The sequence below is a fragment of the Miscanthus floridulus genome, chromosome 14 (assembly GCF_019320115.1).
Source record: "Miscanthus floridulus cultivar M001 chromosome 14, ASM1932011v1, whole genome shotgun sequence".
Classification (NCBI taxonomy): domain Eukaryota; kingdom Viridiplantae; phylum Streptophyta; class Magnoliopsida; order Poales; family Poaceae; genus Miscanthus; species Miscanthus floridulus.
In genome coordinates this window covers 4,484,740-4,498,065 of record NC_089593.1, presented here as the reverse complement: position 1 = coordinate 4,498,065, position 13,326 = coordinate 4,484,740, and the positions used below count along the sequence as shown (strand labels likewise).

At 44.7% G+C, this 13,326-nt stretch overlaps 1 pseudogene; it reads right to left on the bottom strand.

Annotated features, from left to right (window-relative positions):
- Positions 1–496: 496 nt before the first annotated feature.
- On the bottom strand, positions 497–8,039 carry LOC136502920 (uncharacterized; annotated as a pseudogene).
- Positions 8,040–13,326: the final 5,287 nt, after the last annotated feature.

The following is a 13,326-nucleotide window of genomic DNA, read 5'->3' as shown; positions in this document are numbered from 1 at the left end:
GTAGGGCACACTACGTGTTGATTCCCTTGCGAAAAAGATAAGTATTTTCTCAGGTTTCCTCTGAACTCATAACCTAAAACACAATCTAGAAGTGAAGCTTTCCATTTACACTAAACTTTACGGGGACAGGTAGTTCTCACCATGATCAGAATAAATTTTGTTAAGGTGTCTCACATGTTTATTAAATGTATTAGGTTTGATGGTGCTAGATCAAGAATAGCTAGGAAGTCTACCATCGCCCACACCACTGATTGGTAGTCATACTCATACCATTAAGTCAATGGAAAATAGACAATTTTACTTACTAATATATTCAAAATGAAAACTAGAGCTGAAGCAACATATGCTTCATTAAGTCAAATGATATGTAACAATATTTAAAATTTAAATGAGATTTACCTTGTCTCCCATGAGGTCATTCGTGCTCATATAAGCATTATGTAGCAGTTTTCTTGTACTCCCATCAATGTTTGTGATAGAAAATCTAGTGAAACACTCAGTAAGAAACTCCCAATTTTATCCAAATCAAGTTTATGGCCCTCTTTGAGTTCTTTTTCTGTCCACAAAGGATCAAGGGTCCATCTTTTATCAATTGCATAGGCATATTCTTGAGGAGGAGATACCCACTCTTATTGTTTGGCCTTTACATAATCCACAGATTTTGTAAGAGTTTTCTTTGCTTTTATTGCAGATTTTGCAGTAGTCATGCTTTTGTTTTCCATCTTCTTGCATCCAAGATTGCTTTGGCGCCCGTTCGGTTCCCAACTCTATAGTTTCTGAACAGGATGCCGAGATATAGCTTATCCGACTTCCTAGCTTCTGTAAAATGCACTATAAAAGTTTCAATGGACCTTTTGACTTCCTTAGATTGGGGTGCATGCACTTCCTCTACAATATACTGATGCATCATATTAAAAAAATTGAGATTAATAACTCGCCACATCCTTGTCAGATGGGCGCCCTCATACCCTCCATCTCACAACAATCTTTTTGCATTTTGAATATGTTTTTCCTTCTCATAATTTTCACGAATGCGAAACACATTTGTCTTACCAACACTTCTCCTTATGTAGCCATACAAGTAACCAAAAGGCCCATCAATTACAGCATATAACCACTTTTTATTATAATGCATATAGATGAGAAAATGCCCTTCAGGTGGTATGATACAACTTCTCCTATTCTGATGTCCAAATTCATACCACTTATCTAAATTGTTGCACCAAAGGCGATAGTCTAAAACTGATCGTCGCCATCTGTCTCGAACTTCTATTCTCGTCCCATTGAGATCTAACACGGTATAACTATAACAAAACATAATATTTGTATCATTATACGTGAGGAAAAAAGATAGATGAAAATTAATAGAATATTTTTTTCCCAAATAGACACATTGGTTAGGTGCTGACAAAATGATAGAGGTCACTTAATTTAATAAGGGTAGATATTATTAATATTTTTTAGAAATGCTCTCGGTGATTTCATTAGACACTCAATCCAGTTACACTCTATTTACATCTAAAAAAGCAATTTGATTTGGCTCTTGCTAAGGTAAATTGACAAATCATGTGTGGGAATTGCTTAGTTTTACCGTGTTCTTACATTATCTTCCCATAATTAATTGCAATACACTAGTGTAGCCCTTTCAACCCGTTGATGTACAACATCAAACATGAGAGAGGTGTGGAAAGTGAGAGGAAGAAAGTCAAATGAGTCGGAGGTAAGAGTCCCTCTCCTTCTTCCCCCTCTCCCCCTTTTATAGGGAAGGTGGGAGGGAAGGTTTCCATTATTTCTCCTAATGAGGCTTGTATTTTGCAAAAAAAAACTCTAGGGCTACAAATGGACCATAAATATTATCTTACAAGCCACCAAGCTACGTAATTGGGCCATGTAAAACACTAATGGGGTCCCTAACATATAACACACACCCAACAGTAGCCCCTCATATATTTGGTTTTGATAGAAAGCACAAGACCCAATAGCTGCATATAACTAAGTGTGGCCCAATTACAACTCATCTACGACTCATAGCTCTCGTCTATACAAAGATATTCTATGGATGATTTCATCTTTAGCTAGTATTCGGTGTCAACCTTCTCTTTGACCTCCATGACATTATCTTTGGCAGCTTGCTCCTTCGTATGGCCTTGAGCCCTTGATACCATCTTTTCATAGTTGAGCTCTCATCGAAGACATTGATGTACTCGATGTAAGCAAAGCAGTTGACGTAGGCGAGGTAGTTGTAGATGATTATGACACGTCTTCAAGCTTTCACTCACGAGTGCTAGACAAGGCTTTTATTTTCGGGCGGATTGCTTGTCCGATACGCTTGTCTTTGGAAGGATTGCTTGTCCAATGCGCTCTCTAGCCCCTTTTGGCTGGCACTTGTGAGAAATTATTTTGCATGCTTGAAGTAGATGACAAAAGCATGGCTGATGTCACAAATGTTGTAGATGGAGACCCCCCCCCCACTCCAATTGATGGTGAAGGCGGTGTCGATTATGATGAAACTGATGGCGAAGCCCCTAGCCGAAATGTTGATGAAGGTGTAGCCAATGATGTCAAAGTCAAAGCTCATCTCTGAGAGTTGGCGAACACATTGTCGATGAAGCTGAAATCGGTGAGGAACTGTACGTTCACCGATAAGTTTGCAAATGTGTTGTTGGTGATGTCAAAATCGGTGGCAAGTCCCTTTGCCAAAAATGTGGGGTTATTGGTTAGTGTCAAATTCACCCAAGTCAGTGGTGAAGCCCCTTGCCAAAATGTTGGCGAAGGCATAGTCGATGATGCCGAAGTCAGTGATAAAGCCCCTGGCTGTAACTCGACAGAGTCTCAAACAGTGGGTCACCAAAGTTTCAATAGCGAAGTGGGGAGCGAAAGTAAGAGTGGATGATGCAATTTTAAGAGAATGCCCTGACGGGATCTAGTGCTGGTATGATCGCATTGGTGTTTTATTATGTTCTTTTTGTAGGGGCGAGATGGGCGCAAGAGATAGTGAAGAAAGCCACTCGGTTTTTTAGATTAGTTTGGCACCAACCCTATACTTTTTGAGGCGAGGGGGCTAGAAGCAGAGAAATGAGCCCGTAGGTGATTTTAGATTACTTTGGTGCCAACCCCCATACCTTTTGAGGCGATGGCGCGAAGAGTTGCGAAATGAGCCCCTCAACGATTTTAGATTACTTTCGCACAGACCCGTATCTTTTGGGGCGATGGGGTGAGTAGTCACAAAATGATCCCTCAATGCATTTAGATTACTTTCACAGAGACCCATACCTTTTGGGGTGAGTAGTCATGAAATGAGCCCCTCAACGCTTTTAGATTTGTTTCGCACATACCCATATCTTTTGTGGCAAGGGGGCGAGTAGTCACGAAAATGAATCCCTCCGTGATTTTAGATCACTTTGGCGCCGACTCGCACTCGATGTTGATGAAGGCAAAGCCCCTCGTCAGTATGTTGGAGAAAGCCTAGTTGATGACGTCGTTGGTGATTACGAAACTAAATAATATAAAGTTTGCAAAACATAGATTCACATTTTGTTTCTGTTGCATGTATTCTTACAGATGTGAAGTTACTGAGCTCTATCAAATCATTCTGCGTTGGTTGTTCATACTTTTGGCAATGCGAAGTCATTGAGCTCATGTCATTCAATGTGCTTCAGTTGTTCGTATTTTTGGCAACACAAAGTCACTGAGCTCTTATCAAATCATCATGTACCACTACTACACAAATTCTTTTGCACGGCGTTTACAAATGGGGCTCCGAGGCGGGCAGCCTGGTTGCCCACCTTGGTTATTCGAGATAGGGCAGCTCGGCCAGCAACCTCCTCAGTTAATTATAAACTGAGGCAGGCAACGTAAAAAATCATCCATTAACCGAGGCGGTCATCTTAAAAAAACTGCGTCGGTTAATGCCTATTAACCGAGGCGGTTGCCCTAACGCAACCGTCTCGGTTAATTGATTAACCGAGGCGGTCACCTTAAAAAAACCATGTCAGTTAATAGGCCCACCTCGGAAAAGGCCCGTAGCTTAGCTGGCCCATTAACTAAGCCACATATATAAGGCGTACTTAGGTTTTCACTCGCATTTCAGTCTTCCCCACCCCGCAGTCGCGCTCCTCCCCACAGTCGCGCCCCTCCCTCCTCACAGCACAATGGCGTGCCCTTCCCTCCCGACGGCACCCTCTACTCTTTCCCTCCCTCCACTCTCTCTCCTAAACACGGCAGCACGCGCACCCTCTCCCTCCCCCACGTAGCGGCGCAACGGGCCGGCACGCGCGGCTCCCCTCCTCCCTCCGTCTCTCCCACCCTCCCTCGTCGCACGGCACCAGAGAGGAGGCCAGCGCAAACCCGACGTCCGGCTAGGGGCGCCGCGCCCCTCCTCCCCTCCCTCCATGGCTCCACCATGGCGCGGATCCAGCGGGGAGGAGCCCTCCGGCTATGGATTCGGCCTCGAAGAAGTGCTCGGGCGGTGGATCCGATGGGGAGGTGTGCTCCGGCGGGGAGGAGCGCTCGGGCGGTGGATCCGGTGGGGAGGAGTTCTCTATCGGCGGATCCGGCGGTGTGGCCTCCAAGCACGGCGACCCATCCCTCTCCTCTGAGCACGGCAATGCCTCCCTCTCCTCCGAGCAGTGGATCTGGCCACCATCGTACCAAGCGGATCCGGCCACCAGAGGCTGCGGGGGAGCGGATCTGGCCAGCACCGAGCGGATCCGGCCACCGGAGGCTACGGGAGCGTGGATCCTACCACGGACAACGGCGGCGCATGGTACCAGGATTGGTGGGCTACCAGGCTCGGTGGGCTTTTTTATTTCCTAAAATTATTAACCATGACGGGCTACATAACTCAACCGCCTCCGATAATAGCATTAACTGAGGCGGTTTTTGCAACCGCCTCGGTTAAGGCCACGATTAACCGTGACCTTTAGTCCGAGACGGTTGCAAAAACCGCCTCGGTTAACCCTTTTTACCCGCCACAGTTAAGATTTGTGTAGTAATGTATATAGAGATTGAGAATGATGCATGCGTTGTGCTCTGACTATTTTTTATCTCATCAATCATGTTTTTGCCGATATTGGGAGCCTTAGATGCTAAATAGGCGCCCTTTTTGGCTCATGCAATGTGGTATTAATTTATGCGGGTCCCATTGGCTTTAAGCGTGGACACGTGGGTTGGTGTGTAGTTTGGTTCTGGGAGTCTAGAGGTTTTCCTATTCTTGCGCTGCTTGCTGGTGACTTGGCTTGTCCGGTTCGGGAACTGAGGTGTTTTGGAAGTGCTTAGCTTTCGCATGTTTTTGGAAAGGTGAAGTCATTGGCTCTTAGGTATTTTGATCGCTTGTAGTTTATAGCATATAATAAACACTGATTTTAGTTCGCTTGCCCTTGTATATTTCGCTGAGTTGGAGGCTTGGGCCTTGGCTTTTCGGTTGACTTTTGCACTCGTATATTTTCAGAAGGTTGAAGTTTTGAGCCTTTAGGCTTTTTGATTGGCTTCGGCCTTGTGTATTTGCGAATGGTCGAAGTCTTGAGCCCTTAGGGTTTTTTATTAGCTCTTCCCTCGCATATTTGCAGAGGGTCGAAGTTCTGAGTCCATAGACTTTTTGATTGGCTTTACCCTCATGTATTTTCGGAGAGTCAAAGTCTTGAGTCATTATTAGGCTTTTTTATTGGCTTTGCCCTCACGTATTTTAGGAGAGTCGAAGTCTTGAGCCCTTAGTTTTTTTATTAGCTTTACCGTTATGTATTTTCGGAGGGTCAAAGTCTTGAGCCCTTAGGCTTTTTTATTAGCTCCGAATACCGATGCATTGAGTACCAATACATACTAAATGCTGATGATCACATAAATCTATCTTTTCCATGGAATCCAATGTTGTGACCACCAATATTTGAAAATCAATTCCTAATAAAGCCCAATATTCGGGAAAGGCTAATAACCGAACGAAAAGCCATACTAGATGGAGACCAATATAGCTTGCTTATAATCCTACATTTGAGGATAAAAAATACTATATAGACAGATTAGCTGAGTAAGGATTACATACACTCACAATGGTGGATTCATGCATGTTAGAGATAGAAAATTATAAAATACAAAATATGATCCTTTTGAAAAAGGCCACTAAGGCTAAGCGAGAAAGATGCTTAGATGATTTTTAATCAGCAATTAAAATTCGTGTAATTATTTCTGTCATCTTGGTAGGCATTGTAAGATAAGATGAGTAACGGCCTGTAAGATGAAGATGGTTGTTGCTTTTGGGAACTTAACTATTAGAAGTTCACACAGACGTAACTGCAGCAGGGCTAAAACCAGGGATTATCCGATGTAATACTGTGATGGCAGTGAGCATAGAGATTAAGATATGCGAAGTCAAACTGTTTGTACAAAATGATTATAGAGCTTAAAATAAGCGAAAGTGCTTACAAGGAGATTTTAATCTTTAGGTACGATGTTACCTTGGTGTGTTTTGCTCCTGTACTTCTGCAATTAAGGAAGTGAAATAAAACTTGTACAAAAAAGACGTACGTAACTCTGCAGGAAGGCTGTTACTCGATGGTCCATCAGAGGTGCTGCGAGAACACTTCGCAGAGGCACTCGGCATGCCGGAGGTACATGCTTGTTTTGCTTACCGCAGGGCCAAACTTGCCGAAAGAAACCACTTTTTTCAAGAGCGCCGTGACACGTGTTTCGTTAAGTAGAAGTACAATGGCCGAAAGAAACCACTCGGACGGCGAAGCCTTGAAGTCCGGAAAATTTTGGAGCCCAAGCGAATACTTCTTTTTTTTCTACTAGAAGTTGTTATTTGCAGTAGTGTATGCTCCGGCCACCGATTTTGATCACGAATTAAAGGTCCATCTACAAGAATGTCTGGTTTCTTGTTTTTATAAGATCTAATCTAGTTAACATGTTTGTTGTATTTGCACTCCAAATTATAATATATGTAGTTCAAATATGACTTCCTAAAAAATTTGGATACATGTCACTTTGGTATAGTAAAGAAAAGATAACATTGCAACGATAATTCGTGTTGGGGTTAGTCACGTTAAAAAAACATTGTAACTAGACGACGTTGAACAACTAAGACATCGTCCATCACGCATGCACACATGCATGTTAGATCGAATTACAAGCTATGTTACCTAATAAATCTAATTACAATATATTTTCCTAGTATAGAAATATATATTTATCCTATTACCTCTTAGAAGGTAATATATGATAATTGCTATCCAGATCGACAGTTCACGGTTATTTGGGAGTATACTTACAAGATACCCATCTCGTAGAACCAGTGGAACCTAGTGCATAAAGCAGTGGCTGCAGGAACCTAGTGCAAAGAAACACACGACACTTGGCAGTATATCACCCTTATGTCCCCTCATGTAGTAGCCAGTGCATATATAACAGAAGATGTCATGCCTGTGCAGGAGCCGGTCCATCTTCATCAGGTGGAGTATAAGTACTAGTGCCTGCTAGTTCATATGCAAAGCAATGGGCTATTTGCAGTAGAAGCTGATGCAGTATCATCCTTCATATGGGCAGGAAGCTTTGCAAGTTTATGCAGCACCTAAGAGCTAACTAAATGTTACCTTTTGGAGACATGAAGCAACACTTCTCCCCATGAGGGGAAGCTCACCATCAAGTTCATCTCTCAGAGTCAGTGTTCTTTAGAGCCTTCATGGACATGGACCTTTTTTGAAATAAGGCAGGAGCTCTGCCACTCAATTAAGTAAGATAAAGAGTTTAGAGTTTTATGTACAAATGGCGCCCCCTGGTGCAAAACACAACGGTCCTAGGACCGAAATAGGAGATCAAATCCTGCTGCTAAAAATGATTCACCCAGCAACATTCATCGCCCTACGTCTCTGCATTATATCCTCTTTTGCTAACGAGGCCACCTGCTGCGCCGTCATATGGTTGTTTTCGAAGATCCTCATGTTCCTCTCTTTCCACAGGTTCCACACAATATAAATGAGGATTCCATTGAACCGCTTGCGGTCTTGTTTGGGCACCTTACTTGCCTCCTCCTCCGACCATTTGGCCATGCATGTAGGGTCCTGTTGTGGGAGATGCACCTTAAAATTCTCCCAAGACAGAACCTGGTCCCAAATAGCTCTTGCGAAAGGGCAAAGCAAAGATAGACGAACTCCTGTCTCCAATGGCCCATTACATAAGACGCAGTGCTCCTAATGCGGCCACCCTCTCTTCTGTAGATTGTCGGCCCTAAGAATTTTACCGTGCATGAGGATCCAGGCGTGTACCTTGCATTTATTTTCCGCATGTGCCTTCCAGATGAGATCATGTTGAAATGTTTGATGTGAGCCACGGAATTGTATTTTATATGCCGAGCGAGTGGAGTAAATACCATTAGGCGTCCACTTCCAAGTGATTGAGTCTTGCACATAATCCTGCAGCCGCACATTTAGTAATCTGACCCATAGGTCAATGAACTCCTGTACTTGTGTAGATGTAGTGATATGTGCCCGCAATGATATGATCCAGTTCCCATTGAGTAGTTCCTGTCATACCATCCTATTTTTTCTGCTCACCAGCTTAAAAAGGTTGGGCGCTAGATACCTGGGTGCTTCACGTTCTAGCAAGGCATGGTGCCAGAATCAGGCTTTGTGACCATTGCCTATGGTGACCGTGGTGGAAGAGTTGAACAGAAGGCGATCTATGTCGTTACATGGTACTATTGTTCCCACCCATGGTTTGGAGTCATCAACCCATTCCTGCCACAGCCATCGTAGGCGTAGTGCTCTCCCAAATCTATCCAGATTAGGCACCCCTAGGCCCCCTAGATCTCTTGGCATGCAGACGGTTGGCTAGTTGATGAGGCAGTGACCTCCATTGGCGTTCTCATCTCCTTTCCACAGGAACGATCTTCTGATTTTGTCGATTTTCTTCCTTGCCCAAACTGCTAGAGGGAACACGATGAGATGGTAGGTGGACATTGAGGATAGCACCGTGGTGACCAATGTTTGCCGGCCTGCTTTGTTAAGCATTTTTCCTTTCCATCCTGGCAATTTCTGTCAAATGCGCTCTATTAGAGGCTGAACGTGGATCTTCTGAAAGGACCTCGTATGTAACTGCAGCCCCAAGTAACGGCACGGGAAGGAAGCTCTCGTTCCTATGAAGGAAGCCAGAACATGATTGAGGTCGATGTCTTTGCATCTGATCAGGTGGACAGAGCTCTTATGCATGTTCATATGTAGGCCCGAGACTGAGCCGAATGCATGTAGGATTGCTGTGGTGGCTTCGAGGTCTTCCTTGAGCGGATTGATGAAGATTGCTGCATCAATAGCATAAATGGATGTCCTCCATCTTGCCGCCGGCAGTGGCAAAGCGGTGAGCACACCGTGTTGTGTAGCCATGTCTAACAGGCGCTGCAATGGGTCCATGGTGAGAATAAACAGTATGGGTGATAGGGGATCACCCTGTCGAACTCCCCGCCTATGGCTAAAGACCGGTCCCTGTTGCCCATTAAGCAGCACTCTTGATGAGGAGGTGCGGAAGAGGATCGATACCCACTCACGCCAGCGTGGTCCGAAGCCGATCGCCTGCATTACCTCAAGGAGGTAGGGCCAACTAACTGTGTCGAAAGCCTTGTGAATGTCGAGCTTCAAGAAGATAGCAGGCAATTTCTGCTTCTGTAGGGTGCGCGCTACGTTTTAGATGTAGAGGAAATTATCGTGGATGCTGCTTTTTTTATAAAAGCGCTTTGGCATTTGGAGACTAAGGAGTCCAGTATCGGCGCCAATCTGTATGCCAACAATTTGGCAATTGTTTTTGCGACGTTGTGTTTCAGGCTGATGGGACGGAAATCTGTTACACGCGTGGCATCCATTTTTTTTGGGAGCAGGATGATGTTTGTTGAATTTAGTCTTTCAAAACCTTGGGAATTCAACGAGAATATGCTGTTGATTGCCGCTGTGATGTCGTCCTTAATTATTTCCCAGCAAGTTTTGAAAAAGAGTCATGTGAATCCGTCCGGACCTGGCGCTTTATCAGACGGCATGGAGTTTATCGTTTCCTTGATCTCTTCCTGTGTGAACGGTGCCTCAAGTGCTGATAGGTCTCTTGGGACATATCCAAGTGCTTCCCAGTTGAAAGTCCTCCCTCTCTGTGTAACTGAGCCTAGGTGGTCTGAGAAATATCGGTCACCACTTTTTCCTTGTCATTGTGCACAACTGCCACGCCCCCATCCGTGTGTAGGGAGTGGATGCAGTTTTTCCTTAATCTTGTGCTAGCCCTGATGTGGAAATATTTTGTGTTCGCATACCCGCTGCGGATGTATGCCAATCTCGACCGCTGCCGGATCTTGGATTTTTCTATGGCTACAAGTTCGGTGCTCCTTGTTTTTAAGCGTCGGCGCAGTTCGTTTTTCTTGGTTCGTGAGCAGCCTGTTCTCCTGTGCCGCTTCCAATTGTAACAGGACCTCTTTAACAATGGCCAACTGCAGCCGCGTGTCCCCAGCCTTCTCTCTGCGCCACCTCCTGATGCCTTTTGCTAGCCTTGCCAATTTTGTGTTCAGCCGCTTGAGAGGTAAGGTAGAGTCGACCGGTTTGCTCCAAACTGTTGAACCGTCTCCTTGAACTCATCCATATTCACCCAAAAATTCTCGAATCGGAAGGTTGAACTTTGGTAGTGCTCTATGTCCCCTTGCAGGAGAAGCGGGGTGTGGTCTGTCATTAGGGAAGGTAGGGAATGAAGGAAGCATGTTGGGAAGGCTAATTCCCATTCCAGGGTACATAGGAGCCTGTCGATTCTTGTGAGAGTGGGCCTGTCCTGTTCATTACTCCAGGTAAATCAGCAACCATTGAGACCTATTTCTTTTAGGTTCAATTCGTCGATTACTACTTTGAAGGCACCCATTAGACGACGGTTTAGATTCACATTGTTTTTATCTTCCACCTGGTAGATCAAGTTGAAATCCCCAAGGATCGGCCACCTTCCATGAGCTGGCCTGGGAATTGATTTGAGCTCTTGGAGGAATTGCAGTTTTTTAGCATCACCTTGTGGTCCATATACCACAATAAACTGCCATTTGATCCCATCAGCCTTCATGGTGCAGGTTGCTGTCACGGCGTGTGTAGATAGATGGACGTCTGATAGCAGGAAGTAATCCTTACTAGCCACTGATGCCCGCGCTTCGCTGCAGGTGGTCTGTTTGGTATACCGAACCTTGGAAAAAAAATGTTAGTAAAGGATAAGATGTCTTTTCCATTATGTGTTATATGGAAGGGCCTATTTGATACATTGAATCTTGGAAAAATACATCAAAGGAAGCTAATATTTGTTAATAAAATCAATGGCATGCTGGCGCAATGAAACATTTACTGGAGTGATTAGGACGGCACATGGTAAGATTATATTACACCATAGTTGGAAAAAGCAAGCACTGCAATACAAGTACATCACCTCACGCGAGGGTTTACAAAGAAGTGAATTAGGATTCACCACCCTTAGCCGTAAGCGAACCTAGTTAGAAATATTAATTCAAAGCACAACACTGGGTGGAGATTACATTGTAGGTGGAAAAAGCAAACACTACAATACGGGTACATCTCCTCACGCGAGGGTGTAAACGAACCTAGCTAGAACTACTAATTCAAAGCACAACAGTAGGTGGGGATTACATTGTAGATGGAAAGACCAAACACTAAAATACTGGTACATCTCCTCTTGCGAGGGTTTACAAAAAAGTAAATCAGGATTCACTCCCCTTAGGCGTAAGGGCACATCGCTAAAACCACTTTCATGGGTCTAGCTTCGGACCATATTAGCCTCATTCCCTGAGGGGGCCATGTGGCCACTTAGATCATGCCTCGGAGCTTGAGGAATCCTCTGAGAAGATGGCATGAGCACATGCACCATCTCTTGGTGGTGGCTGAGTGAGTGGGAGAATCTCTTCTCCATCAGGTGACTCTATCTCAGGAATTCCATAGGAGGCCTCGATTGGGGGAGGTGCAGGCGGTGTGTCCACTATTTCCCCTTGGATTTCTTCCATGGTTGCAATTGGGATTCCATCTAGTATTGGACACTCTCTATCTTCCAAGGTGACAATCCTTCTCCTAGCCCTATTAACAAGATAGATATTCTTCAATTGTTGAGTGTGCCGGTCTTCAGCATGTTTGAAGGCTTCAATTGTTGCTGCCTCACGGCTCTCCGCCTCAGTGGCCTGCACCTTAGCATTCGCAAGCTGCACTTGGAGCTCTCTAATCTGCTTCTCTGCCTTCTGTGCCCTACGAATGCACTTCCTCAAATGCTTAGCCTGCCTATCATACTGCTTATCCAAGGAAAGCAAGTAGTCAGACATGAAAATTGTAGTTGGATCACGTTCACGAAGTTTAGGGCCTTCTAGGGTCTTCATTCGGGCTACCCACACAAGGATGTTCTTTACAAAAGGGGGGAAGAATCTCATGGGTGTATGGCATATTGGCTTCTCAAAAATCTGGCATAGGTACCTCAAAGCTTTGCGAGCGATAGATTGGTAAGTGTTCTTGAACCGAAACCTTGTGGTGGACACCACCCAAGGATTTATGTCAGGGAAATCCCTACTTGCTCCAACATAGATGATCACCTCACACCTCTTAGTGCCATACTCCTCATACTCCCTTCCTACATATTCTGGGTGATCCAAAATACCTAGCCTGACCATGGTGGCATACAAGAGCTTGGGGAAGCCATCCTTGTTCAGGCAATAGTTGGTGGTCCACCCTTCATCTGCCATCTACGAGGAAAATGAGGGAAGTCATTTTCAACATTTAGGAGAGGGTAAGATTTCTATAGATACGTTAATGACTTGCTTACCTTGCTAAGGGCATCAAGAAGCAACGCAGCACGATTTGTATAAGAAAGTAGAAAAAGGGAGGAATTGGAGGTATGATGCTTGATGGAAAGGATGTTGTGTTAGGACATGCTAGATCTTGTGATCTGGAGGGGCTCTTCATTGCCACATCTTATAGATAGAAGGATGAAGCTGTGTCCACCAGTCCAAGGACCTTCTTTAATGTGAGAGATTGTGGTAGCGCACGCGTGTAGTGTCGTGTAGTGGCACGGGCGGTGGTGATGTGACAACATGGGAGTAGTTGTTGGGTGCTTAAGGGACATAGTCCATTACTCATGGCAGGACCTGCCAGCCCGATGGTATTCTTTAATATTAGGGACTGTGGTATCGCATGTAGGTGGAGCTATGTAGTGGTATGGTCGATGGCGACTGATAAAGTGGCAGTAGTTGCTAGATGCCTTAGGGGCTTTCTCCATTATTCATGGGCACGAGTGCCTTTATGTATGATGCACAGAGACAATATGATGACAAAAAACAGAAAT